Source organism: Coturnix japonica, chromosome W (assembly GCF_054131305.1).
Source record: "Coturnix japonica strain WE chromosome W, WE-NBRP24, whole genome shotgun sequence".
Classification (NCBI taxonomy): domain Eukaryota; kingdom Metazoa; phylum Chordata; class Aves; order Galliformes; family Phasianidae; genus Coturnix; species Coturnix japonica.
The window spans coordinates 11,714,264-11,740,625 of NC_140701.1; the positions used below are offsets into that span (position 1 = coordinate 11,714,264).

The 26,362-nt window shown below is 47.3% G+C and overlaps 2 long non-coding RNA genes across 2 annotated transcripts in view; one reads left to right on the top strand and one right to left on the bottom strand.

Annotated features, from left to right (window-relative positions):
* Positions 1-26,362, top strand: part of LOC146754516 (uncharacterized) — a 375,770-nt gene that overhangs the window by 84,177 nt on the left and 265,231 nt on the right. The window lies entirely within an intron of this gene.
* Positions 20,364-26,266, bottom strand: LOC146754518 (uncharacterized). Its single transcript, XR_014938945.1, has 2 exons — positions 26,235-26,266; positions 20,364-20,675 (listed from the first exon to the last, which is right to left on the bottom strand). It is a non-coding gene; the product is annotated as an uncharacterized LOC146754518 (long non-coding RNA).

Consider the following 26,362-nt stretch of genomic DNA (forward strand, 5'->3'; position numbering starts at 1 on the left):
TGCAAGCTGGTTTTGCCATTAAGCGCAGCAAGGTGAAGGGGCCTGCCCAGGAAATTCAGTTCTTAGGTATAAAATGGCAAGATGGATGTCGCCACATCCCAGCAGATGTGATTGACAAAATCACTGCTATGTCTCCGCCCACTGACAAGACAGAGACCCAATCTTTTCTGGGAGTAGTGGGATTTTGGAGAATGCATGTCCCAAACTACAGACACATAGTGAGCCCCCTCTATCAGGTAACATGGAAGAAGAATAATGTCTCATGGGGTCCTGAGCAGCAGCAGGTTTTTGAGCAGATAAAACAAGAAATAGCCTGTGCCGTGGCCTTGGGGCCAGTACGGACGGGACAGGATGTGAAGAACATCATCTACACTGCTGCTGGAGAGAAAGGTCCCACCTGGAGATTGTGCCAAAGAGCCTCAGAAGAGACCCGAGGCCGACCCCTAGGATTTTGGAGTCGAGCATATAAAGGGTCTGAGGAGCGCTACACTCCAACTGAGAAGGAGATCTTAGCCGTGTATGAGGGGGTTCGGGCTGCTTCTGAAGTAGTTGGGACAAAGGTTCAGCTTCTTCTAGCACCTCGCTTGCCAGTAATAAACTGGATGTTTAAAGGACAGGTTCCCTCTACCCATCATGCTACTGATGCCACTTGGAGTAAGTGGATTTCATTAATTACTCAACGAGCTAGAACGGGAAAACTCAGCCGTCCTGGAATTCTAGAAGTGATCATGGACTGGCCTGAGAGTAAAAAAATTGAAACACCACCTACAGAAGAGGTATCACGTGCTTAAGAGGCACCACCATACAAGGAGCTACCAGAAAACGAAAAGAAATTTGCCCTATTCACAGACGGATCATGTCGTATTGTAGGGAAGCATCACAGATGGAAAGCTACTGTATGGAGCCCCACACGACAAGTTGCAGAGGCCACTGAGGGTAAAGGAGAATCAAGTCAATTCGCAGAGGTAAAGGCTGTTCAGCTGGCTTTAGATGTGGCTGAACAGGAGAGGTGGCCAATGCTTCATCTTTATACTGATTCATGGATGGTGGCAAATGACTTATGGGGGTGGTTGCAGCAGTGGGAAGATGATAACTGGCAACGAAAGGGTAAACCTGTTTGGGCTGCTGAACTATGGAAAGTTATTGCTGCCCAAATAAGGAACACTGTTGTAAAGGTGAGCCATGTAGATGCTCATGTACCTAAAAGTAAGGCTACTGAAGAACATAAAAATAACCATCAGGTTGATCGAGCTGCCAAAATTGAGGTGGTTCAAATAGACTTGGACTGGCAGAACAAAGGTGAATTATTCCTAGCTCAGTGGGCCCACGAGACTTCAGGTCATCAAGGAAGGGATGCAACATACAAGTGGGCCAGAGACCGAGGGGTGGACTTAACTATGGACGCTATTGCTCAGGTTATTCATGACTGTGAAACATGCGCCATAATTAAACAAGCCAAGAGGATGAAACCTTTTTGGGGGGAAGGGCGATGGCAAAAGTATAAATATGGAGAGGCACAGCAGGTTGATTATATCACCTTGCCACAATCTCACAATGGTAAGCGTTATGTACTCACCATGGTGGAGGCAACCACTGGGTGGCTCGAAACATACACAGTACCCCATACTACCGCCCAAAACACCATATTAGGGTTGGAAAAGCAAATCCTGTGGCGGCATGGCACTCCGGAAAGAATTGAATCAGATAATGGGACCCATTTCAAAAATTCTCTTGTAACCACTTGGGCCAAAAATCATGGCATTGAGTGGATTTACCATATTCCCTATCATGCACCAGCTTCTGGTAAGATTGAATGATTCAATGGGTTGTTGAAAACTATGTTGAAAGCAATGGGTGGCGGAACGTATGTAAATTGGGAGAACCATTTAGCAGAAGCCACCTGGTTGGTCAACTCTCGAGGATCTAGTAATCGTAATGGTCCTAACCAATCCAGCTCCCTACGTACTGTGGAGGGAGATAAGGTTCCTGTAGTACACATAAAGAGTGTGTTGGGAAAAACAGTTTGGGTCCTTCCAGCGTCTGGAAAGGGCAAACCTCTCCGGGGTACTGTCTTTGCCCAGGGACCTGGGTGCACGTGGTAGGTGATGGACAAAAATGGGAATGTCCAATGTGTACCACAAGAGAATTTGATGTTGGGGGAGTGCAGCCAGTGATTTCTTGTAGATATATAGGTAGAGTCACAGAAATATTTGACGAATGTCCAATTAGGTACAGGACTTAAGATAGAGTGGATTAATGTTAAGGAAACACATTTTTTCTATATACCTTAATTAGGCATTCTGTAAGCAAGTTTTCCATCTGGGCTCTATATCGTGCACTGGCTATGCATGTGTAGAGCACACATGGAAAGAAGTATAAGTCAAAAGGAAATCTACTGTGGCGGCTGGGAAAGGATGAGTGCACCTTGATGTGGGGGACGCCCTACTAGCACTGCCTTTCTCCTCCACCGCTGTCATGTTTTCCTTTTTCTGGCAGTTTTGCCAAGTTTCTCAAAATTAATAAATAATAGTGGTTTAGGTTATAGAGTTTTATTCTCAACTTAGGGATTTGTATGGAATAAATATAAATTGTTGAGAAAATAAGGTTGCTGATTACTCACAACTATACGTATGAGTGTGTATGTGTGTATAAGCATAATGTAATGATGTAGAATAAGGGGTGGAATGTCATGGTTTAATAGTTTTATTATTTTGCTATCAGTATTCCACATCATAACATCATATAAAGAATGAATAATTTTACTGAATCTGCAACTTACAGAAGAAGACTACATCTCCCAGAGAACAACACGAGCAGAGAGATAGGTCACGGGACCTGGACACTATATTAAGTCTGTCGCAGGCTAGACTGATGTTTTTCTAGTTCTGGCGTTCAGGGGAGTGTGTGGGAGCCTTCACCGTTTCGCCTAGATTCACAGTAGGCCTCTCGGTTACGGGACTCATTCTCTCTCCTATTTTGCTTGATTCGTTAGCTCAATTTTCAATTATATTGTATTATATTGTGTTATCCTGTATTTCGATATAGTATTTAGTAAATAAGTGTGCCTCCTTAGATCGTTGCCGCTGCTTTCTTTTCCTAATTTACTTTTTCCTTTCGGCCTAAGGCCCCTGCGGGGCCCACGGCCCCCTGTCACGAACGCAGGTGGATTTTTCGTTTAAACCGTGACAGATTTTGGTGGACCACCAACCTTTTGGTTAACAGCTGGTTACTGGTGCCTCATGTGACTGATTAGAGTTGACTTGGTGATTTTCTTTTTTGGCTTGAACCTCAGCTTGGAAACTCTCTCTCTCCAGAATAGTATTATACAGAGCACAGTACGCATAAGCCAAACCACAAATAAGGTTTACCTCCTTAGATCTCTGTAAGCCACACCATCTCTGACTCAAATACTCAATTTCTTAGGGTGCCTCATGTGTTCAGGAGTTAAATGCCACAGCACTGAGGGTTCTAAGATTTTTCCTAAACCTTTCTATATACCCTGCCAGTCAGCATTCTCTGGTTTTGAAGGAGACTTCTGCATAGAACGAATGGAGAGAAGTACATTCTCTGATATTGATAACATGAACGTGAGTATGAATATGAGAATGAACACTAACTCAGCTTTCCAAAAACGTGTGGCAATCTGGGAAGACAGCCTGGAAACCAGATTGAACATCGTGGAGTTTGTAAAGGAAAAGACGGATGTTCTGAATGCCTTCTTTACATCTGTCTTTAAACGTCAGACCAGTTATCCTCAGGGTACTCCTCTCTCTGACCCGGTAGTCTCGGCTTGGGAGCAAACTAACCCCCCTGTGATTCTGGAAGAAACAGTCAAGACTTACTACTCCAACTGGACTGCCACAAGTCCGTGGGGCCGGATGAGATCCACCCGAGAGTGCTGAGGGAACTGGCAGAGGTGATAGCCAATCTGCTTTCAATTATCTAACAGTGCTCCTTGTTGACTGGTGAGTTCCCAGAAGTCTGGAGGCTCACCAATGTGACTCCCATCTACAAGAAAGGTCGTAAGGAGGATACACGGAACTACAGGCCTGTTAGCCTGACCTAGGTTCCAGGGAAGGTTATGGAGCAGATTGTCTTGAGGGAGATCACGGGGCATGCACAGGACAACTCGGGGATCAGGCCCAGCAAGCATGGGTTCATGAGGGCAGGTCTTGTTTGACCAACCTGATCTCCTTCTATGATCTAGTGACCCATCTGCTGGATGAGGGAAAGGCTGTTGATGTAGTCTGCATAGACTTCAGCAAAGCCTTTGATGCTGTTTCCCACAGTATTCTCCTGCAGAAGCTGGCAGCCCGTGGCTTGGATGGGTACACTCTTGGCTGGGTAAGGAGCTGGCTGGAGGGCCAGGCTCAGGAAATGGTGGTGAATGGAGCTCAATCCAGCTGTCAACTGGTCACGAGTGGTGTTTCCCAGGGGTCGGTGCTGGGGCCTGTCCTCTTCAACATATTTCTTGATGACTTGGATGAGGGCAACGAGTGCACCCTCAGTAAGTTCGCAGATTACACCAAATTGGCTGGGAGTGTGGATCTGCTTGGGGGTAGCTCGGCCCTGCAGAGGGATCTGGACAGGCTGGAGAGCTGGGCTGAAGCCAATGGGATAAGGTTCCTCAAGACCAAATGCTGCGTTCTGCATTTCAGCTACAACAACCCCGAGTGACACTACAGGATTGGGCCGGAGTGACTGGAAGACTGCGTAGAGGAAATGGACCTGGGGGTATTGATTGATGCTTGGCTGAACGTGAGCCGACTGTGCCCGGGTGGCCAGGAAGTCCAATGACATCCTGGCTTGTGTCAGAAACAGTGTTGCCAGCAGGAGCATAGTGGTGATTGTTCCCCTGTACTCAGCTCTGGTGAGGCCGCACTTCAGGTACTGTGTCCAGTTTAGGGCTCCTCACTGCAGGAAAGACATGGAGGCCCTGGAATGTGTTCAGAGGAGGGCAACAAAGCTGGTGAGGAGTCTGGAGCACAGGCCGTATGAGGAGAGGCTGAAGGAGCTGGGAATGTTCAGCCTGGAGAAGAGGAGGCTCAGGGGAGATCTCATTGCTCTCTATAACTTCCTGAAGCAAGGTTGTGGTGAGCTGGAGATCGGCCTCTTCTCTCGTGTTATTAGTGATAGGACCCGAGGGAAAGGCTTCAAGCTACCGCAGGGGAAATTCAGGCAGGAAATTAGGAAGTATTACTTCTCAGAAAGGGTGGTCAGGCAGTGGAATGGACTTCCCAGGGAGGTGGTGGAGTCCCTGGCCGTGAAGGTGTTCTAGGAGCGACTGGATGTTGTGTTGAGGGACATGGTTTAGTGGGAGCTATTGATAATAGGTGAACGGTTGGACTGGATGATCTTTCAGGCCTTTTCCAACCTTGGTGATTCTATGATTCTAGGACTGAGGTTAAACAATTATTCAGGTATATCAGTGAGAGATCTGCCCCAAGGTGAGAAGGCTCTGCATGGCCTTCTGGACAGCTACCTGGAGCAGTGGGCACCCCCAGGGCTTTGGAATTTCATCTCTGAGCAACTACAGGATCCTGAGAAATTGGTAGAATATTGGGGGCAGGTCTGCTGTGGCACTGGTAATCCTAATCAGGCACAAATGACTGCAGTGTGCCAGGGCCTGCCCAAACCTACTGAGCTGTGTTCAACACTCTTCAGCATCTTCAAGGGGAAGAGAGCTGGATCTGCTGACAGTGCTGCAGCCTCTGCAACTCCTGGAACAGACCCTGCAATAGCTCCAAGTTTTGCTACACATCCTGCAGTTGCTCCACGCTCTGGAAAGATCCCACTGTCACTCCACCCCTCATAAGGAGCTCTGCGGTCACTTCTGCTACAGGTCCTGTAGCTATTCCAAGTATTGAGATAAGAAAATGAAACAATTTCCTCCCAAGGGAGGTGCACTGTGCCAGGAGGTACAGCCCTGTGGTCACTCCAACACCTCCAATGAGCACAGTGGCTGCTCCAACTTAGTCACATGTCCTGTGGTGTTCCAGTTCTGACAATGAACTCTGAGGTCGCTTCAAATCCTGCAACAGCCAGACAGTCACTTCAGCTCCAACAGTGAACCCTATGGCTGTTAAAACCCCTGCAACTAGTCCTGGACTTGCAAACAGATAAGCATAGTTCATAAATGTTTGCACCTGCATATGTTGTATAGGTGTGAAAATATACTCATGATGTTATATATGTATAAACACATTTGTCATATATTCCTTTTTTTTTTCTCTTGATCTCAACTCATAAAATTTAAACCACAGCACTGCCCTGAGTCCCTTACAGATCCCCTTGTGAATAGTCAATCTCTCCCAGTCATGCAGTGAAGAGCAACAAAAGATCTCAAATTATTCTCAGGGAGCAGCTCCTCCTTATATTCCTTACTATACTTACTATATTCCTTACACCAGCTTTGGAAGACGCCTCCTGTTCTCTGGTCCTGCTCTGAAGCAGCCCTCTTGTTATGGCAGTGCCAGCAAGGAGACCAGCTCTGACACAGCCGTTCATATTGCTGGCTACTGACTGCAGTCCCGGAGTGCTGCTGTAGAGACAACAGGACTGCTGTGAGACACACAAGACCTTCAGGCTTGCAAAACTGAGAGGACTTGAGAGCACTGTGGCAGGGTAACGAGAGCAGGAATGAAAAGAGCTTGTTAGACTGTTGTCTGTGGCTGTACCTCCCCATGACCCAGACATGATAAGAAAAGAGAAGTGCTAAGGAAAAGTCTGTTTTTAAAACTTTTTATTTATCTCTTAATATATTCAAGGAATAAGGATCCATGTTTACCTGAGCACCTGGAGTGAGAAAATGGAAATTAGGTAGGAAAGAAGTAGTGAAATAAATTGCAACTTATTTGCAGATTACAGTATTACAAAAAAAACAAAAAAACAAAAAGAATAAAACATAAAGAACCATCACTGAGTGTTGGGTGAGGAAGATGTGCACTTCATCGAAGTTGGAATCGTACATATTGCAACACCTTCCTAAGAGCGTGCTTGATCTCTCTGTTCCTCATGCTGTAGATAATAGGGTTAGTTGTTGTATTAGGCGAAATTCGACCCTCGGGATGTAACGTGATAGGCCTTCCCCTGCTGGGTCATGCATATGTAAAAAAGATAAGGATGAAACTGGATACCTATATAAGAGACCCTCACATTCCAATAAACGCCATTTTACCGCTGACCATATTGGTGTAACAAACAGCTGTGACTTGGTCAGGGCCGTCGATACACATTCACAAAGGGACTTGACTTTCCAGGTTACCAGATTGAGGTAACAATTGGTGCCCTGTGTGAGGAAAGTCCTGGAGGTGAGTGTGTGACGGCTAAAACCGCGCTGACGGACGTGGTATCCACGGTTCGAGCCCGTGGAAGCACTCTCGGTGGGGTGCAAAGGGGAATGCAGCGCTGCGCCTATCCTACGTCCGATAGTTCGTAGAAGACCAGGAAGACTTCAGGTCTCTGGGTAAATGGATTCCGTCCTTAGAGTAGTATTGCAACTTTGTAAAACCTATTGTGGTAAGAATGCTCCTTCTAAGAAGGATATTGCCGCTGTTGTCTCTTGCTTGGAGTCGGCGCGGCTTTTACCCACCCCTGGCATTTTGCTCCATTCGGGGCGGTGGGACTCTTTCACTGAGGCCCTGCTCCAGAGAGCCACCCGCGAGCATAAAGCGAAAGAATTAAAAACCTGGGGTTTGGTCCTAGGTGCGCTTAAAGCGGCTAGGGAGGAGAAGCAAGTCCAGGCCATCGCGAAAGGGGTCTTTGGTCTGGATTCCGGGACATCCGGGGTCTCGGGGGGTGCGGGGGATCTGCTTTCTTGCAGTGACTCCGGATCCAAGATGGCGTCGGCCACGCCGGCTGTTTCCAAGATGGCCATGGCCGCGCTCGAAACAACAACTCCGGAAGAGAAGGCGGAAGCTGACTCATCGGAGGAGGCGCCACCATCATATCCCCGCCTTTACCCCTCTTTGCAGAGCTTTCACTCACCCGAAGGGGGCGGTTCTTGTCTGGAGGGGGGAGGATTTATGGAGGTGGCGCGCCGTGGAGGCGTGGGCTCGCCCTCATACCCGCCCCCCTCAGAGGAGGGATCGTCTTCCAAAAAGGGGGAGGAACGGAAGGCTTTGCCCGGCCCCACTGGATCGGGTTCGCCTCCACGGAGGGAGGAGTTGTGGGGGGACCAAGAGTTAACACGCAAGCCCACTAATTGGGCTGACATCCAGGAATCAATGCGTGAGTTGGGGCTCAAGGAGCGAGATCATGCAGTGTTCCCGATTGTCGTCAGACAGGAGGAATCGGTTTGGGTACCTTTGGAAGCAAAAGCAGTTACTCGGTTTGCAGAAGCGATTGAGAAAAAGGGGCTGAGATCTCCGATGACACTAAGTGCCTTTGAGGCACTCATTGCCCCAGGTCCCCTACTCCCGTATGACATTGAGAGTCTAATGAGAGTCGTTCTCGAGCCAGTTCAGTTTACTTTGTGGAGGGAGGAGTGGATGATACAACTTAAAGCTATTGTAGCTGAGGCTGGACGTGATGCACAACACCCAGCTAATGGGAGGGAGGGGGAACCGAGAACTGATATAATGAGGCTTTCGGGAGTAACTGCGGAAATGGCTGGGTCCCTGGAGAGACAGCTTAGGCTCCTGCGCCCAGGGGAATTGCTTTCCACTACAGGGGCGGCTGCTACTGCCTTTAGAAACTTTATAAGAAAGGCAGAGCCTGCAGCCCCGTGGTCAGAGATTGCTCAGGGTCCCACAGAGTCATTCTCTGATTTTGCTAATCGATTGATACGAGCAGTAGAAGGATCGGATCTACCTAAGGACGCGCAAGCTTCTGTTTTAAAGGATTGCCTGAAGCAGAAGGCTCACAAAAATGTTAGGGACATCATTCGAGCTGCCCCTGACGATCTTGAGACTCCGGGTGAAATTATTAAGTATGTGCTGGACAAACAACAAACAACACCGCTGTCTAATGAGGGGCTAGCAAGCGCATTGCTTTCTGTCATGGCCATGCAAAATGGTCAGTCCAAGGGCAACTGCTTTAAATGTGGTCAGCCTGGCCATTTCAAGGTACAGTGTAAAGCTTCAGGTGGGCAGCTGAAGACTAACAGCAAGTGTCAAGCCTGTAATAGGCTGGGTCGTACAGCTCGTCAATGCCGAAAATACACTCTTATGCCGCAGGGAAACGAGAATGGGAGGGCACCTCAGGCCCAGGGTCCCTCCCCCAGTCAAGTACTTGGACCCCACATGCCATTGAGTTCGGCGCAGGGGAGAGTCCACATCTCTCACCCGCAGTGGCCTTAACTATGGATCTCAGTCAACGGCCTATAGTCAAGATAATTATGGCTTATATGGGACAATTGCCTTATAAAAAGATTCCTCGCTCCGTCCTTATCACAGCCTTGCTTGACTCAGGAGCGGATGTTACGGTAATAGCAGAAAAGGACTGGCCTCCATCCTGGCCAGTGCTTGATTTGGCAAAATCCATCTCTGGGGTTGGGGGTACAGTGTCAACTGGCAAGTCAGCGGAACGGGTGGAAATCACTCTGATTAATAGGGACGGTTCCATAGACAAACCTGTACTGATGGGACCTCTGATTGGGTCTGTTCCAGGCACAATTTTGGGCCGAGACTTCCTTGATGCCTTAGGGGTTCGCATGACAAATTTATAGTAAGGGCCACTGTCTACCAATTAGCAATGAAACACGCCATTCCCTTGCGCTGGAAGCAGGATGCTCGTCCTGCTTGGGTAGATCAGTGGCCCCTTACTCATGAAAAGTTAACAGCGCTCAAGAAGTTGGTTTCGAGAGAGCTTTTTTTAGGCCATTTGGAGCCCTCTCTTAGTTCTTGGAACACTCCTGTTTTTGTTATCCGAAAATCTTCAGGGTCATTTCGGTTGTTACACGACCTTCGCGTGGTTAATGCACAACTCATCCTCTTTGGTCCGGTGCAACAAGGTGGTCCTCTGCTATCAGCCATACCGGAGGGATGGCCTTTGGTGGTTATTGATCTTAAAGATTGTTTCTTCTCTATCCCCTTAGCAGTGAAAGATCGGGAGGCCTTTGCTTTTACTGTACCCACTCTCAATAACCAAGGGCCTTCGGAGAGGTTCCATTGGAAGGTACTTCCTCAAGGTATGGCATGCTCTCCCACAATCTGCCAACTCGTGGTGGGAAGAATAATTGAACCGGTACGAACATCACTGCCTGATTGTCGAATTACTCATTATATGGATGACTTGTTGCTTGCTGCTCCCAGTGAGGTTCAGTTACACGATTTGGAAAGGCGAGTGGTTGATGCTCTCACTACAGCGGGTTTTACCATCTCCCTGGAAAAGATACAGAAGGGGCCAGGGATTGAATTTCTGGGATATCGTTTTGGGCCCATAATGGTAGCTCCCCAGGGCCTGGATATTAAACCCCACGTTAGGACCTTGTGGGACGTCCAGAAGCTGGTGGGGGCTATTCAGTGGGTGCGCAATGCCCTTGGCATACCTCCACGACTCATGAAGCCATTTTATGATCAGTTGAAGGGTTCGGATCCCAGGGAAGAGAGAGCATGGACACAGGAAATGGATTTGGCCTGGCGGGAAATCCTACAGGCTTGTTCCTCCAATGTCCTTGCTCGATGGAGCCCTGATCGACCCTTGGAGGGGGCTGTCACCAAGTGCCAAGATGGGGCGGTGGGGATACTTGGACATACTCTGGGTTCCCGGCCGCGTCCGCTCTGGTGGCTGTTCTCTGTACAGCCAGTGAGAGCATTTACCTCCTGGCTTGAACAGTTATCCTCCTTGCTTCAGATTAGGCTTGCTGCTGTGAGAGCGTTAGGAAAAGAACCAGATATCATATACATGCCAAGTGCCTTCAGAAATGTCAACCCTCTGCCTGATGCCATTTTACTTGCTTTGCAAGGCTTTAGTGGAAAAATCTTCTACTCGGATTCATTGCCGATCTTTGAACTTGCAAAGCCCCTTCAGATTTCATTAAAGATCAGGGTACTTGACACCCCGATGGAGGGACCAACTGTATTCACAGATGCCTCTTCTGCCACGGGTCAGGGAGCGGTGGTTTGGCAGAATTCATCCAATAGGTGGGAACACAAGCTGATAACAGATAAAACGGTCAGTGTTCAGGTGCTTGAAGCCAGGGCCGTAGCAGTGGCTTTACGTCTGTGGCCAGAAACTCCGTGTAATGTGGTCACTGATTCAGCATTTGTGGCTAAGTTACTGCTTCGCATGGGCAATGAGGGTGTGCCTAACACTGAGATCGCTTTCTTGCTGGAGGAGGCTCTGGTCTCCCGATCTGCATCTGTGGCCATTCTTCATGTCCGCAGTCATTCGGAGGTACCAGGGTTCTTTACAGCTGGAAACGCGGTGGCTGACCGGGTAGCGGGTGGACAGGTGCTTACCCTTCAAAAGGCACGTGACTTACACTCCTCTCTGCACATTGGAGCACGAGCTTTGCCACGAGCATGTTCCATTCCTCTATCCACCGCTCGAGAAGTGGTTCAAACATGCCCACACTGTAATTCAGCACCTGCGTTGGGGGCGGGAGTTAACCCCCGGGGGCTCTCTCCTCTAGATATCTGGCAGACTGACTTCCCTTTAGAACAACGTATGGCTCCAAAGCAATGGTTGGCGGTCACCGTGGACACATCATCGACGATCATCATTGCCACCCAACATACGCGTGCTAACTCTCCTGCTGCTCAGCAACATTGGGCCACTGCCTTCGCGGTCCTGGGGGTGCCGCGACACATCAAGACAGACAATGGCTCGTGTTTCATCTCGCGATCTACACAAGATTGGCTTGAACGGTGGGGAATATCTCACTCTACAGGCATCCCTGGGAATTCCCAGGGACAAGCAATTGTGGAGAGGGCCAACCGCCTCCTGAAGGATAAGATACGTGTCCTTGGGGAGGAGGAGGGTCACAGAGGTAGGATCCCAATAGCCCAACAGGCAGAAGTATTGGCCTGAGCACTTTATGCAATCAATCATTTTGAACGAGGAGAGAGTAAGCACACCCCAATACAGAAACACTGGCAACCAAGAATCATTGACGAGGGGCCACCAGTAAAGATAAAACAGGATGATGGTACCTGGGAATCAGGGTGGTCTGTTTTAGTTTGGGGCAGAGTTTATGCTGCAGTAAAGGACAGAGAATCGGGAAAAATATTATGGGTTCCATCGAGAAAAATAAAACCTGATACAGTGATCACCCATAAGGGTGTTCTGGGAGAAACAGAAAACTAATCGAAAAGCTGAGTACTTTCCTTCTAGGTACGGTTGATGGGAGCCCACCAGCTGCATCCACGAAGCGACCCCACTGGAAAAAGAAAAGGGACGAATGAAGAACAGCTGTCAGTACCCACGAGAAAGATATCTGTTACATCACTGACTGTGTGCCTTTGTGTGATTGTTTTTGTTATAAGGGGATGAGGTTCGTTTGTGGGGTCCTACAGCCAGAATTTTTGCATTTATTTTAGCTCTAGGAGTAGTTGTAGTCTATGCTTTTAGAGAAATTGAGAGGCTGGCATGCTGGCCCGTTAAGCTAATGCCACCACAGTGTTCCTATCATTTTAGTCTTTTTAGTTTTAAGGATTTGTTTACCTTGTTTGTTTCAATGTATTCAGGGTTGTTTACAGCGCATGATAATGAGCTGTGTAAGCCCAAGATGCCTTGAAAATACTAACTAAAGAACCACTAACATTACTATACACTGCACCACATACCTCTGCATGTTTACGTCACTTTTTAAATAACTCACCACAAAATTTATATATGAAAACTAACACTTTTATATGTTAGGGATAGTGTTAGCGGTCGCGTTGTTACGAGTCTTGATTTTGTTGGGCATGAGGAAGGGGAGATGTTGTATTAGGCGAAATTCGACCCTCGGGATGTAACGTGATAGGCCTTCCCCTGCTGGGTCATGCATATGTGAAAAAGATAAGGATGAAACTGGATACCTTTATAAGAGACCCTCACATTCCAATAAACGCCATTTTACCGCTGACCATATTGGTGTAACAAGCAGCTGTGACTTGGTCGGGGCCATCGATACACATTCACAAAGGGACTTGACTTTCCAGGTTACCAGATCGAGGTAACAGTGTTGGATGAACCACTGCGTACAGAAGAGCCACTGTCAGATCCAGGAGTGGGAAGGAAACAGAGAAGGGCTTCAGGTAGGCAAAAAAGGCAGTGCTGACAAATAAGGAGACCACGGCCAGGTGAGGGAGGCACGTGGAGAAGGCTTTGTGCCTTCCCTGCTCAGAGGGCATCCTCAGCACAGCCATGAAGATCTGCACATAGGATACGATACCACTATGAAAACAAAGCATCCAAAGATTAAACAGGCACTAAAAATGATAAGCACAACTTTCCCTGAGGTAGGAGCCAGAGCAGGAGAGCTTGAGGATCTGGGGGATTTCACAGAAAAACTGGTTCACAATGTTGCCTTGGCAGAGAGGCAGTGAAAACGTACTGGCAGTGTGCAGCAGGGAATTGAGAAGTCCAGTGCCCCGGGCAGCTGCTGCCATGGTGACACAAGCTCTGCTGTCCATCAACGCCCGGTAGAGCAGGGGCTTGAAGATGGCAACGTAGCGGTCATAGGACATGATGGTGAGAAGGGAATACTCTGCTGACGTGAAGAAGAAAATGAAAAAGAGCTATGCAGCACATCCTGTGTGGGAGATGGCCTTGATGTCCCAGAGGGCGTTGGCCATGGCTTTGGGGAGAGTGGTGGAGATGCAGCCCAGGTCGAGGAGGGCCGGGTTGAGGAGGAAGAAGTACATGGGGGTGTGCAGGTTGCAGTCGCAGGCTACGGCTGTGCTGATGAGGCCGTTGCCCAGGAGGGCAGCCAGGTAGATGCCCAGGAAGAGCCAGAAGTGCAGGAGATGCAGCTGCCGTGTGTCTGCCAATGGCAGCAGGAGGAACTCACTGATGGAGCTGCTGTTGGGCATCTGCTGTTGTTGGGCTTGGAGTCCTGTTCAGAGTGCAGAAGATAATGACAAGTCCAGACCATTCTCAGAGACACTCCTTCTACTGTATTATGAAATTTTTTCATTCTCTTATTACAATGTTTATTTAGCACCACAAATAGAATTGAATGTCATGAAGTTCAGCATTCTATAAATAGAAGAAGCATATGGAGCTTTAATCTTCCTTTCATCTTCTAGTCTTATTCCATCTCCCTGGACTTTTTCACCTGTTTTGTGCCTCATATCTTTACCCTCACTGCTCTTAAAGCCCTCTGTCACAACGTTTGTGCCATTCACTTTCTGTTCAGGAAACATGCCTATCTGCAATGTGCATTATTCTTGTCAACAAAATTGATAATTTCAACTACTTCCACCCTTGGAAAAGTTCCTTTTCATAAAAGGAGAGGCTGAAAATATATCACGTGTGACAGTTCACATAACAAGCAATTGACTGAAGAAGAATTGGGAGTCTCAGAGCTGTGTTCAAATCTGACAGACTCTTAGATTTCTGCTTCCAATCCTTTCGCCTTCCGTCCAAACAAGAAATAGAAAATTGCTACCTTGTCTCTCCTCTTGCAAAGTACGCACAGAAACTTTCAGTTGTGCAGTGGAGCTGTGATCCCCCTGCCCCAAGCATCAGCTGTGGCAGCACAAGCCCTGCCGGGGGGCTCCTTCCCCCCTCACGTCTCCCCGCAGCGCCCTGGGCAGCTCCCTGGGCAGGCTGAGTGCTGAGCCTGGCAGGCGGCAGAGTCCCATACCTGGCACACAGCCCCTGGGGCACAGCAGGGACCCTGCTCTGCAGGACAGCCCTGGGCACCCACCTGCAGCCCCGGCTGCACAGCCTGCAGCCGTGCTGGGACACGCAGCCCTCAGGGCTGTGCTCAGATGCTGCAGCATGGAAGCCCTCAGCTGTAGCAGAAGGATTTAACACTGTAAAGAAACATGCAGTGCCTGAAGCTTGATCTGCTACAGGATGTCCCAGATTAAGTTAACCCTCTATGAATAGCAGCTGAAATACCTACTGCAAGGGACTTACCATGTCATGGTCTGTGAGCAATGTTCCTGCAGTGAGCTCACAGCCCGCTCACTCTGCACACATCCTATAAGCTCTCTCCAATTTCTCTCTTCTTTTTCTGTCACCTGCAGGCTGTGCTGTGCACAAGAGCTGCTCCTGGGCACAGCTGTGTCTTTACAGCACCATCCACTTTTATGAGCTCCTTGTGTCCCAGGAGCATGGCCCAGCTGAGCAGCAGATAATGTCATTTTAATCCTTCCCACTCATCTCCCCAGAGTTGTCCCTGTGTCCTCATGGCCATCAGATCCTGAGAGGCAACAGTATCATAACTGTTCGTTAAAATCTGCTCCATTATTCACCAGTCAATTTTTAACCTGTGATGAGTCCTACCAGAGGGTTTTTGATGAAACAAAAAGGGCACCGAGACAAGGATAAGGAGGGTTGGACTTGCCCTGTGCAGGGCAGTTATCCAGAGGAGACAGTGCAGGTAACTCATTCCCAGATAGAAATCCTGGGGCTGAAATTGGATGCAGCTTCCCACAGACCCATGGCAGCTGGGATTCCTCTGGTTCAGCTCAGATGTTCACAAGTAGTTTTACAGTGATTCTTTAATACCTTCTTTAAACAGAACTATAAACAAATAAACAGTAAATGTCTGCTGAATTCTTTGTCTTTAAGCTCTCTCCAGATATCTCTCCATTTTGCTGAACAAGTTCTGATAACCTAAAATAGATAACAGGAAGGCACAAGGCACAAGATGCTCTTTAGGTTAGAATGGGTCCCAGGGCGCATTTGATGCTGAGTCCATCAAACTCCAGTGCAGAGAGAAGTTTGCCCAATGTGCTCAACAAGACAAAGTCAGAAGTAACAGTGAAGTTTCTTGGAGTACTAATGGACCCACTGAGGGCCATTACCAAGTAAGCTTCGCAAGGGACTTTTTAGAGCAGATAATTGGAAGCCATGACTACAGGCAGGCAAAGGCACTGGCATGCAAAGAAACCTCTCCTTTGCCTTACGAAGCAGACAGGTCAAGCCCTGATTGCAAGACCAGTGGTAGGGAGATCCTGTCTCTCATGTTGGCTCAGGGCACGTCCTGGGGCAGTGGAATGGAGGTCTGTATGATGTTGAATGAAATACAAGGGGAGAGAAGATCCCAGGCTCTGCATGGGGTGCAAAGATACTGTCAAGTTCATATCCCACATGTGCCCTGTGACTTGCGGAATCAAACTCTATAATCCAGAGATGGGTTATAAAGCAGGTATGTTTATTCCAGCGTTGCACAGCGCCGGGTGCAAGGGGGACAGCTCCACCAAACTTGCACACCGTAAGGAGAAAAGTGTGTTACAGATATAGGTTAAGCTAATACATAATCAATAGTCTCCTCCTCAGTTTGATTACATATTCATTACATTCCCTATGGCTCCGTTCCCCGCAACCCCATTCCCTCATTCCCCCTGACCCCATTCCCCGCGACCCTTGCCGTTGTTTTGGGGTGAAATTCTTCTTCTGTTTTCTTCTTGGTGTTATCTGCTGGTACCATTCTCCCAGGTAAGCATCGTCTTGCCCGGGGGTATCTAATCCTTCTTCTTGTCAGAGGTCTCTGGACAGTTTCTTCTTATCTTTATTGCCCTCTTCTCTGGTTTTCTTTTGACTAAGTGTCTGTAATTCCCCCTTTCCCTGCCCTTTTAAATGTAAACTATCTACAGTTACCCTTTGTCTTGGTTTCTGTTAAGTTCCCCTTTCCCTTTCTATAGCAAAGTGTTACCTTACCACCATTTTGAGGCTTTGCTCACTCTTCACTGTGTCTCAGCGCAGGATATGGGGTGTGAGAAGGGCTCAGTCTGAACAAGCAGTCAGTTACAGTGAAACTCTGAACTTCAGATCTCTGAGTTCCAGTGCCCTCCTGTGCACACTCTCCCATAGTTTAATGTCCTCTGTGGTGCCCAGAAGTGCACCCAGTGATCCAGGTGAGGCTGTAGCAGTGCAGAGCAGACAGGGATGATCCTTTACCTCACCCAGATTGCAATAACTTGCTTGATGCACTCCAGGGGACCGTTTGCCTTCCTTGCTGCCTAGGCACACTGCTGACTCACGTTCAGTTAGATGTTGTGCAGGACCCCCAGTCCTTTTCAGTCATACCGCTCTCCAGTGTCCCATACCTAGTCAGTGTGCATGTCCAGTGTTGCCCCTACCCAGGTGCACAATCAGGCACTTGTTCTTGTTATATTTTATGGACCTGGTGCCGTATGCAGTATATTCTGTGCAGAAGGGTACTGTGAGAAATAGTCTCAAAAGCTCTACTGGTAACCTCAACTATCTACCCTTGGTCAACCAATTTGGTAACCTTGTCATGAAAAGACCTACAGTTAAACAGGACCTTCCCCTCAGGAAGTTGTGTTGGCTGTGACCAATGACCCAATTGTTCGTCAGGTGTTTTTCAGTCACTCCCACCATCACTTTCTCCATAATTTTACCAAGAACTGGAGTGAGACTGAGAGGTCCATAATTGCCCCTGTCATCTTTCTTGCTCTTCCTTACAATGAGACAACATTTTCCAGCTTCCTGTCAGCTGGCATGACCCTAGACTTCTTTAGATGCCATTGAAATGAGAGCCCAGAACATACTAAGGTGTCATCAGTGCAAGAATGTAGATGTGCCATAGCTTTGCAATGCCTTGAACTCCAGAGTATGCCACAGATGGTGCAGAGAGGAAGATCTGCCTCTTCTGTTGTGAGCTCATTCATTTGGTAAGCAGAATAACACTATCTGATACATGGGGACTGTGTCTCTGCTCTGCTCTGCTCTGCTCACAGAGGAACGGTGTGGGGGCTTGCTCTCATGTCAGTGCAGATAAACTCACTTTCTCTTTAACCCTTTTTTCCTCTGTAAACTCTTCCACTATTTGTACCCTCAGATACACTTCCACATAGCCTCAAGTACATTTCCACGTGCCAGTAACAATTACACTGTCTTATACTATCAAAACAGTTTGTCAAACAACGTTGCAGCAGGGAAGCCCATGGGATACCAGGGATACTCGTGATATGATGGATCTCCCATGTTGCTAACCATTTCTTTGTTGAGCGAGACATGAAACAGGACCCATTATCGTTCTTGATCTGACAAAGTTGGCCAACTACAGCAATAGCAACAGTCCAGTGACTCTGTGCTGCCGATGAGTTTGCTTTATCATGCTGACTGGCTACAATGACAGTTGAAGACGTGTCCACTGTTACAGCCAACAATTTGCGGGGCCCCGTGCAGTCTTCTCAAGTGAAATCCTTCTGCCAGACCTGCAATGGGGCAGGACTACGAGGGTTCACTCCCACCCCTATCACCAGCACTGAATTGCAAAGAGGGCATGTTTGGGCAACATCGTGTGCAACAGACAGCGGAATGGAGCAAGTCCTAGATAGCGTATGGGCACCTATTTGAGGGGTGGAGTGAAGATCACAGGCATCCTGAACTGTAAAAATGTGTGTACTAGCAGCTCTATCTGCTACCTCATTGCCTGTGGTGAAGAAACCTGGCACCTCAGAGTGGCTATGCACATGGAAGATTGCAATAGGGGCTATGCGGGTAGACAGGCCTTCTTCCAAAACACCAGCAGCTTTTGTACTTGGGAAGCCCTCTCGGCCCATCCTGGTCAGCTGATTGGCAGCAAATGCGGAATCAGTGACAATATTACAGGGTATCTCCAGCCAAAAGTGAACTGAAACTGCTACGGCCATTACTTCAAGCATCTGCACACTAACCACTGGGTCTACGAAAATAGCGGTCTGCCAGTTATTATTAGATGCTTGCCAAACCACTGCCCCCTGGCCTGTTCTTGAAGAGGCATCTGTGAACAGTGTAGGCCCCTCAAGCGGAGAGGTTTGAACTCGAAACCACAGAGAAACATCCAGAGGCCCGGGGGTATCTAATCCTTCTTCTTGTCAGAGGTCTCCGGACAGTTTCTTCTTATCTTTATTGCCCTCTTCTCTGGTTTTCTTTTGACTAAGTGTCTGTAATTCCCCCTTTCCCTGCCCTTTTAAATGTAAACTATCTACAGTTACCCTTTGTCTTGGTTTCTGTTAAGTTCCCCTTTCCCTTTCTATAGCAAAGTGTTACCTTTCCACCATTTTGAGGCTTTGCTCACTCTTCAATTCCCCCCTTTTCTTTAATCTAGCAGGCTTTTACCTGCTAGATTCTTAATGGGTCTCAAAATAGGCTCCGCTCTCTACCTTTTGTCTCAGCTCATGTCTCTTCCAATCCTCGTATTCCCTTCCGGTTCCTTGGTACAAGCACATAGAGCACTTTACTACTATACAGGTAAAACTTATTAACAGCACCAAGATGGCTATAATGATTCCGACCAAAAAGAGATGCTTTACCCATCCTAAATTTGGTAACCAGCTAGTGAGTGTATCCCACAATCCTTTTTCCCAACCTATGTTATCCTGACTTGCCTTGTGCAACACCTTTGTTTGTTCCCAAATTTTCCTCAAGTCGGTTTCAATTCTTAGGTCTTTGTTTAGGTACACACAGCAGCTCTGATTTATTATTGTGCATACCCCCCCTTCTTTGGCTGTTAATATATCCAGTGCCATCCTGTTTTGAATCACCACCTTGGATAAGGAGGATACCTCTTCTTGGATTGCTCGTAATGCATCTGTTGTGGCATTTTCTACTATTTCTAAAGTAGCTGAGATATTCACAATTGCCTGTTCTAGTTGTGTCACCCCTAGAGATGGAATGATAATTCTTAAGAAGCTATGAAAGCCTGTGCTGTGCACTAAGGGGTTGTATGTGTGCCTAGTTCGAATCCAGGGAGTTCTTAAAAGTCCTCGTGGGGTGTCTTCGTGTACTGTAGTTTGAGGTACCAAATATCCTACAGTACATGTCCCTGTCCAATTTATAGGTAATGCTTTTCGTGCATGCCCATCCCCACACAGCCACCAATACCCATTTGGTAATTTACATGGCTTGGGCATCTTTTCTTGGTAAGCAAATGATGTAGCCATCCTTGCAATTCCGAGAATATTCTTATCTGAGACCCAGTATGATGCCTCATCTGTTCTAGGGTCGCATCCCGTGCCTTGTGCCCATTTCCCAATTCTAACAATCCCTGTTACTATTCCTGAATTCCCATATTCCCAACTACACCCTATGCCCGTTAAGTTTCGCCATCCCACCCCCACCCCCTTATCAAATTTTCTATCTACAAAGATTGACCTAGTAGAATCTAAGATTAGCAACTCAAACCTAGGACCTTTCTGTGGTTTGTCTTGTTTGTCTTCTAGACCAAACTTACATTTCCCATATTCCACCCAGCTTGGAATTGTCCAGTTTAGTGTTGCCACCCCATACATAGGCACTCTTCCCTCTCCTCTAGGGAGGGCCGTGCATATCCAGCAAGATTTATTGAAAGCCTGGCCAATTTTCTCAGTCATTTTCAGGTAGCTGTTCCCATGCCAGGCTACGACTGTTGTCACGGTCATGCTAAAAATTACCAAGCTGTTATACATGTTTTTGGATTTTGATCTTCAGTGGTCCTTCCTCTTTCACCGTCCACTGTTGTCTGGGAGCTTTCTTCAGGCGGGTGTGGTGTATCCAAGGCGTCAGTCCTTTCACCTTTGCTGCCGTGTGGGTGGTCAGGAGCACTTGGTAGGGCCCACTCCACTTTGGTTCCAGAGGTGAATCTGAGAGGGATTTAACATAAACATAGTCGCCTGGTAGTATATTATGCACTGGGCTATCTAGGCCCCGTGCCCTGGCCCCAAGTACTGTTTTTTCAATTTTCTTTAGTTGCTTTGTCAGATTTACCATGTATTCATTCAATACTTCTTCCCCAGTTTGCATAGAGATTCCCTTCTGTACAGGGTAAGGCCTCCCATAAAGGATTTCGAATGGGCTCAGTCCTTCCTTGGTTCGGGGTTTGGTACGAACTCGTAAGAGTGCCAGTGGTAATGCCTGAGGCCAGGGTATCCCAGCCTCTTGGCCCAATTTCACTATCTGTAATTTGATTAGGTGATTCATTTTTTCCACCTGACCGCTGGACTGCGGCCTGTATGGTGTATGTAGCTGCCAATCAATTCCCAATAGTGAACTTACTTGTTGGACCACTTTAGCATTAAAGTGTGGGCCACGATCTGATGAAATTGCTGCAGGGACCCCAAACCTCGGAATAATCTCATGTAACAGAGCCTTTGTTACCTCTCGAGCCCTGTTAGTCCTACAGGGGTACGCCTCTGGCCATCCCGAAAAGGTGTCTGTTAATACCAATAAATATCTGAACCCCCCTTTTCTTGGGAGTTCTGAGAAATCAATTTGCCACTGTTGTCCCGGGTAATTCCCTTTCCCTATCTGCCCTAGGGTGACTTTATGACCTGACTTGGGGTTATTCTGTAAACATATCTCGCATTGTTGTGTCACCTGCCTAATTGTGGAATACAAGTTCCGGGCAATTATTCTTTGGGCTAAATATTTATGCAGTGCCTCCACTCCCCAATGAGTTTTTCTGTGTTCAGCCATTATCACTGCCCACAGTATAGCCGTGGGAATAATGATTTTACCTTGTGGGGTAGTGGCCCATCCTCCCTCTCCCACTTGCCCTCCTAGATCTTCTATGAGAATTTTATCTTCCTTTGAGTATCTGGGTTCACTATCAATTTGGATTTTACCGTCTGGAATTAAAGAATGCATTTCCACCGGGTCTTCCCTTGCTGCTCGTTTTGCCTCTCGATCTGCAAAAGCATTTCCTACTTCTTCCGGCATCTTTCCTTTCTGGTGTGCTCTGCAATGCATAATAGCCACCTTTCTTGGTCGATGAACTGCTTCCAGGAGCTTTAAAATTTCCTCGGCATGCTTAATGCCCTTTCCTTGTGCTGATAATAGTCCTCTCTCCTTCCATATTGCTCCATGGGCATGTACAACACTAAAAGCATACTTTGAATCTGTCCATATGTTGATTCTCTTTCCCTCTGCCAGCTCTAATGCTCGAGTTAGAGCTATGATTTCTGCCTTTTGTGCAGAGGTATTTGGGGTCAAGGCTTTTGATTCTATTACCTTGTTTGTAGTTGTCACAGCATAGCCTGCTTTGCGTACCCCCTGCAGCACAAAGCTGCTACCGTCAGTATACCAAGAGTCCTCAGCATCTTCTAGTGGTTCTTCTTTCAGGTCTGGTCGGCTGGAACACACCGCATCAATGGTTTCCAGGCAATCATGCAGTACTGGTTCTCCCGAGGTTCCACTAAGGAAGGATGCTGGGTTAACAATATTAGTTACTATTATTTCCACATCATCTTGTTCCATCAGGGTAGCTTGATACTTAAGGAGTCTCTGCGGTGAGAGCCAGTGCCCACCCTTCACTTCTAACACAGTTGAAACAGTGTGAGATGTCAAGACTGTGATTTTCTGCCCTAAAGTAAATTTACGTGCTTCCTGAACATTTAATACCAGTGCAGCTATTGCTCTCAAGCAGCTCGGCCACCCCCTGCTTACTTCATCCAGTTGTTTAGAAAAGTATGCTACTGCTGCTCTTCAATAAGGTCCCAAGTTCTGAGCCAGGACTCCCAAGGCTATTCCTTGTTTTTCATATGAGAATAGCCAGAATGGTTTTGTTGTGTCTGGCAACTCTAAGGCAGGAGCCTGCATGAGCTCACGCTTTAACTGTTTAAAGGCTCTTCTGCTTTCCCCATCCCAAGTGAGAGTATTGGGGTTAGTTTTTAAAAGTGCAAAGAGTGGTTTTACCAGAAGTCCATAGTTATGGATCCAGAGTCGACTCCAGCCTGTCATTCCCAGGAATGTGCGCAGCTCCTTTGCAGTCCGGGGCTCGGGGGTCTGACAAATGGCTTCCTTCCTCGCTGTTCCCAGCATCCTTAGTCCTGCTGTGATTTCGTAGCCCAAATAGACTACTTGTCGTTTCGCCACCTGGGCCTTCTGTGGGGAGACTCGATACCCATTAAGCCCCAGAAAATTCAGTAGACTGATAGTCCATGTTATGCACTCTTCTTCCGTTTCAGTAGCTATTAATAGATCATCTACATACTGTAACAGAACTCCTTTCTCAGAGGGGCGTTCCCATTGTTCCAAATCCTTGGCTAGCTGATTCCCAAAAATAGTTGGGCTATTCTTGAACCCTTGGGGAAGCACTGTCCATGTCAGTTGTGTTTTTCTGCCGGATTTAGGGTTCTCCCACTCAAATGCAAATAATAGCTGACTCTCTGGACTTAGGGGTAAGCAGAAGAATGCATCCTTTAGATCCAGTACGGTAAACCAAGCCAATTCACTAGATAGTTTTGTAAGCAGTGTATATGGGTTTGCTACCAGGGGATATAAATCTTCTACTATTTTATTGATTGCTCTCAGATCCTGTACTATACGGTAGTTCCTGTCTGGTTTCCTAATTGGGAGTATCGGGGTATTGTATTTAGATTCACATTCCACTAATAACCCATGTCTCATGAATTTATCAATTAATGGTTGTGCTCCCTCTCTATCTTCTATCCTTAGGGGGTATTGTTTAATTCGTGGGGGTTGAGCTCCTTGCTTTATATTAATTACCACAGGAGGGGCGTTTTTTGCACGCCCTGGGATTTCCATTGCCCATACCCCTGGATAGACCTGATTACTGATTTCTTCTGGCATCCCTGTGTTTTCGGGAGTTGAGTTTGTTGTGATCAATGCTAGGCTCAGTACCTCAATTAAAGAATCATCCCTTACTTTAAACCGCATCTTTCCTGCCTCAAATTTTATTTCTGCCCCTAATAATTCTAAGAGATCCCGTCCTAAGAGGTGATGTGGTGAGTCAGGTAGGTATAAAAATCGATGTATCCCTACCTGCTTCCCCAATTTATATTTCAGAAGTTTAAGGAAGTAAGCCTTTTCGGGTTGACCAGTGGCCCCTTTTACAGTCATAAATTCTTTACTTAATGGAGTTAATTCTTCATTTAGTACTGAACAAGCCGCACCAGTATCTATTAAAAATTCTACACTCTTCTGTTTCTTCCCTAGCTTTATCTTAACCAGTGAATCCGCCAGGGTAGACTTGCCCGGTTCCAGTCAATCCTCCTTTACGGGGGCTTGGAACTTAGTCCATGCCCCCCTTTTCTGTTTTCTCAGTGGGCATTCATTTTTCCAGTGTCCTTTTTTCCGGCAGATGGCACATTGGTCCTTTTCCAGGAGCTTTCTTGTTCTGCACATTTCACCCCTCCCTGTCCCTTGCAAAGCTGCAATCAGTATCTGTCTGTCCTTTTTCCTATCTTCCTCCTCCCGATTGCTAAACACTCTCCAAGCTACTTCTAGCAAACTTTCCAAATTTCTATTGGCCGGTGCTGGTAATTTTTGTAGCTTCTTTCTTATATCCCCTGCAGACTGCCCTGTGAATAGTGACACCAACTGATGAATACCTTCCTCTGAATTTGGATCCAGGGAGGTATGTTTTCTCATTACATTCCTCAGCCTTTCAAGGAATTCCGAGGGAGTTTCCTGGGGACCCTGTTTCACTTCAAATAATTTAGACCAGTTCACTGTTCTGGGGATAGCTCTTTCTACTCCCTTTATTACCCATTCTCGGTATCTCTCCAAAAGCTCCCTGCTATGATCTGTATTTGGGTCCCAGCGAGGGTTTTGTAATGGGAAATAGTCTTTAATATCTTCATCTGTTCCTCGCAAACTATCCTCAAGCAGGGTTTGTGCTGTTCTTAGAACCAGTTGTTTTTCTGTTTCAGTCAGTTGATCTAACAGCAACTGAATATCATTCCAGTCTGGTTCAAATTGTCTAACTAAAAACTGCATTTGTCTTGCTACCTTTGATGGGTCATCTCGGTAGTTTTTACAAACCTCCTTCCAAGACTCTAAGTCAAATGAAGAGAACGGAACTTTAACTAACATTGTACCCCCCTCTGGACGTACCACTTCCCTCAACGGAGCTATTGTTAACGGCTGCTGGCTTCGGGTACATGAGGCTACTGGGGAGGCAGGAGGCTCAGGGGGTGAAGGGAGGGCCAAGGGTGAAGGGGGTGAAGGAGGATTAGAATCCTCAAGGGAAGGCATTTCTGGATCTAGTGGGATTTCCTCATTTCTCACCCTCATTGTCCGCTGAACCTGGAGATATTCCAACAATTCTTCAGGCTCCCTAACCTTGCCTGTCTTTGTGCACTGCTGTCCGATACTACAGGACGAGCAGCAGCGTTTTATTTTACTTTCTTTTGCCTCCCGCCGTACTTTTTCTATAGTTAGTACAAAAGGATCTTGTGGCGGTCCCATTCCACACTCTTTCTGCCATTCCGGGTGGTTGCGGAGGGTGAAGAACATATCTGCATATGCTACCTCCTCCCACTTATTTTCTCTCCTCAGAAACAACATAAGCTGCAAGATTGTATTATATTTTACTGTTCCATTTAGAGGCCATTTCTCCCCTTCCTCCAGCTTATACACCAACCACCACTGATTACAATATTTAATCAAGTTTTTCCGACTCAGGGTTCCTCTTGATTTCCCAGCAATATCTCGCCAGTGTGCCAGTATACAACCCAGGGGTGTGCGCTCAGGGACCTCTTTGCTCTGTGATTTCCCCATCGTAACTTAATATAAACAACCGTATTCTTTTATAAGTAAAACCACTTCTGACACAACAGTATTGTTATGACTTATGACCACGTACTTTACAACAACCGGTAACTAATAATACAAAATAAACACGTATTAAAACAAAGACAAACAAGTATTGGTGACAGCTTTCGCTTCGTCCGTCCCTGGCCGTTTCCCTCGCGGGAGGACGGAACCGCGGGTCGGGACTCCGCACTCGCCCCGCAGCTACGCAGCATCTCACTCACACCACACTCACACGACAATTCAGAATTACAGAATTTAAAAAAAACAGAATTACAATATATCATTTGTTAAGCTTAACCAAAGATGTTAAGAACACCGGTGCTAGTTGTTGACTTAGGTCACCTATATAAACAGCGCTGTACCATACCAATTATCCCAGGATTACCCAAATCACCCTGTACCAGAGAGCAGACAAGCTCTGCCCAATTAGCAATCACTTAAATGTGAGCAATAGCCCTTTTACCATGCATACGACTTACTGGCCCCTTTGTAGGCACTCCCTAGGGAGTCCTCCTAACCCAGCCGGCAACCTAACCTAACCCGTGAGCTCACGTCCCTAGGGGGGGAGCACGCCGATTCCTCTGTGCCCTGCGTAGGATGTTTCCTCACGACTTACGGGACCCCCGTTTCCCAGTTTCACATACCTTTCCGCCGACAGATGGTTCTTGTCTGCTCCCGCAGTGATCAGATGAGGGAGGGGAGTCCTTCCGAGAAATCTCGGGGTGCGCGAAAGGCGTCCCCCTTCTCAGCTGGTCCCGCAGCCAAACAGAGG